General features: G+C 42.6%; 1 pseudogene; it reads right to left on the bottom strand.

Annotated features, from left to right (window-relative positions):
- Positions 1–2,795: 2,795 nt before the first annotated feature.
- LOC117092174 lies at positions 2,796–3,349 on the bottom strand (annotated as a pseudogene).
- Between the last annotated feature and the right edge of the window lie 208 nt (positions 3,350–3,557).

The following is a 3,557-nucleotide window of genomic DNA, read 5'->3' as shown; positions in this document are numbered from 1 at the left end:
CTCACTGTTTTCTTTCTTCTTCTGGGATATCACTTGTTTGGGGGATTTATGACAGAAATTTTTACTTTGTTTATACAGGAATGCCACGACTTCTCGGGAAGTCAGTTAGGTCCCTGTCATCCCTGTTCTAACAGTGTAGGGACTGAAATAAATGAGGGAGGGTGACTCCCCCACCTGCTGTTCCAAGCAGGGAAGAGGGCTCTGTGGTCTTCTCTGAGCTGAGCCTGTAGTTGCACTTCTCAAGTGCAGGAAAGGTCAGTGAAGTGGACACCAGCTTTCTGCCAGTTTGTTCTGAGAACGTTGGTTTCATAACCGATTGCGTGAAGCTGAAGAAATCAGCCTCTGCTGGGGCTGGCACCAGAAGCATCGGTTCCCCAGATCTTCATGTATTTTCCCCTATTTTGTGCCATTCTCTCTCTCCTTCTGGGGCATTTCTTCCTCCCCCTTCTCACATACGCGTTGCCCTACCTTCTCTTGTCAAATCATGCTCACAGAATATGACCTTAGACATGCTTTTGGTAAATTATAAATCACTGGAAAGAGCTTTGGCTCTCCCCTTTCCCAGGATATTACACTTTAACAAGGATCAAAGTCTTAAATTAAAAGAATTAGTCTCTCATTGGGGGTTCTAAGCCACCAATATAGGAGAAGAATATTAAACGAGAGGTACCATCAGGCCTCCCAATATCCTTGAAATTATATACTTAGAAGATGACTTGAAAAGGTAGAATTGAAGTCATGAATGATTCTTCATTATGCCCTGTCTCTGCTGTGATGTTTCTAACACAGAACCACTTATATCCTTCACTCTAAAGAATTCATCTAATCCAATCTCCAAGATAGTGTCTGAGGCCCTACTGGGACATTCCTGAGTTGTATTCAATCAACAGTTCAAAAATCAGAGAATTCACTGTCTTCCTAGGCAAGCCAACTCATTGACAGACATTCCCAAATATTAGTACGTTCTCCTGTTCCATTTACTCACTGGTCTTTAGCTCATTCTTAAAGTCTTGTGGGTTACATCTACACTTTCTTGCATATGATAGTCTTCCAAAGAGCTGAAGACAATGGTCACATCCTCAATGCCTAGTTTATTCTTCTACAAATTGAGAGTTACTCTGGCAGAGTGAATTGAGCAAAAAATCCATAGGAGAGATATACCCCTGTGGATGTGATGGCTTTAAAATGTGGCCATCAATTAGATATATTGCTATCCTGAGATAGTGATACAGCTTGGCTCTGTGTACAAATATCATGCTGAATTATGATCTTCAGTGTTGGAGGAGGGGCCTGGTGGGAGGTGATTGGATCATGGGGGCAGATTTCCCCCTTGCTGTTCTCCTGATAGTGAATGAGTTCTCACAAGATCTAGTTGTTTAAAGTGTGTAGCACTTCCCCCTTCTCTCTCTCTCTGTCTCTCTCTCTCTCTCCCCTGCTCTGTCATGGTAAGAAATGCTTGCTTCCCCTTTGCCTTCTGCCATGATTGTAAGTTTCCTGAGGCTTCCCAGCCATGCTTCCTATACAGCCTGCAGAACTATGAGTCAATTAAATCTCTTTCTCTATAAATTACTCAGTATTAGGTAGTTCTTTATAGCAGTGTGAGAATGGACTAATATAGATAGAGTCTATTATTTCCCCCTTTGAAGCTGAATGGCTTATGACTGCTTTGGCCAACAGAATATGGTGAAGTGAAGCCATATATATACCTGTCACCTTGTTTGCTAGAACACTTGCTCTCGGAGCTGCAAGCTGCCATATGAGAAATCCAACTATCCTGGGCTGTCATTCTGTAAGAAAGCCCAAGCCACAGAAAGAGGCTCCAGTGGGCAGTACCAGCTGAGCCCAGTCTTCGGGTCATCCCAGCCAAGGCACTTGAAATGCAAGTAAGGAAGTTCCCAGATGATTCCAGCCCTTGGATATCTGAGTCACCTCCAGCCATTCTAGTCCTACCATATGAAACTCCAGATATTATAAAGACAAATCATCCCTGTTGTGCCTTGCCCAAATTCCTGAGTCACAGAATCCATGAATGTAACAAAATGATTGTCATTTTACACCATTAAGTTTGGGGTTGGATTATTACACAGCAAGAGATTACTGGAACAGAGATCAACCACTAAATCACCTTGGCCATGACCACTTCCGCCCAAGAGTGACATTAACACTAAATTCCCTCATTCTTGCAACTTGGTTATTAAATTTATTAATCTTGCATTTAAATGACAACTTCCTCCAGAGTACCAAAGAAAGGCAGAGATGTCATAAACTGCAGGAAGTACTCACAGAAACAGATAATGCATCAAAAACAGCGCCAAGAGAATTTAAGTCTCTAAATGTTGTGTCTTACTCCTTGCTGCTTTATATTACACTCCTGATGCAAAATCTTCATTTGAGCTCATTTATTCAGATAATAAAGACTTCCGAATCTTCAGTCCATCATCCAGTATTAATTACGTCACTTTTTTTTTTTTTTTTTTGAAACGGAGTCTCACTCTGTCACCCAGGCTAGAGTGCAGTGGTGCAATCTTGGCTCACTGCAGCTTCCGCCTCCTGGGTTCAAGCAATCGTCCTGCCTCAACCTCCTGAGTAGCTGGGATTACAGGTGCACGCCACCGTGTCCAGCTCATTTTTATATTTTTAGTAGAGGCAGGGTTTCACCATGTTAGTCAGACTGGTCTTGAAGTCCTGACCTCATGATCCACTTGCCTCGGCCTCCCAAAGTACTGGGATTACAGGCATGAGCCACCGCACTTGGTCTTTTTAAATTTTTAATTGCATTTATTTTAATGCTGAATTTACTCTCCTGCCATAAGTTTTTGTTTCTTCAGTTTCTTCTGGGATATATTTTCCTTCTGGGCAACTTCCTCTTCTGGTTTAGGAACAATCTGTTCCTTTTCAGTAAGGACCATCTCAATGTGGCAGGAAGAGCTCGTGTATGGGTTAATCCGACCATGAGCTCTGTAGGTCCAATGGTGCATCTTAGGTGCTTTGTTCACTAGGATATACTCAATGACCAGAGAATCTACATCTAAACCCTTAAGTTCAGCATTACTCTCTGCATTTTTAAGAATGTGCAGCAAAAATTCAGCACTTTTTTGGACCACTGACCTTGTGTCCCGCCCCACTGCTTGGCCTAGGCGTGCCTGCCAACTCCACCATTATAACTTCGAAATGGTACACACTGTTTCTGTAAAGTGACATCTTTCAGATACTTTGTGGCTTTTCGTATATGCATACCCTTGATGGCCTGGGCAGTTTCACGAATGTTCTTAAAGAGAACACGAAGATTTGAACCTCTTGATTTGTATCATTTTGTGGGGTTGTCAGGGTCAAGTGAATAGTGAACCATTTTCACAGATTACCTCAGGCTGCTTAGGGAAATAGCTAATTATGCCATCTTTAGCCTTGCATCTTCAGACAGAGAGAATCCAACTTGGATGCAAAACCTGGGTATGTCCTTCAGTCTTCTGTGCTCTCAAACCCAATGATGATGATACCTGCCTTGCAAGACTGTGGTAAGGATGAGAAATCAAGTACGAAAACTGCACCAGGTGCTC

The sequence above is a fragment of the Trachypithecus francoisi genome, unplaced genomic scaffold, assembly GCF_009764315.1.
Source record: "Trachypithecus francoisi isolate TF-2019V2 unplaced genomic scaffold, Tfra_2.0 Contig01440, whole genome shotgun sequence".
Taxonomy (NCBI): Eukaryota; Metazoa; Chordata; class Mammalia; order Primates; family Cercopithecidae; genus Trachypithecus; species Trachypithecus francoisi.
This window is presented reverse-complemented; position numbering and strand designations above follow the sequence as displayed.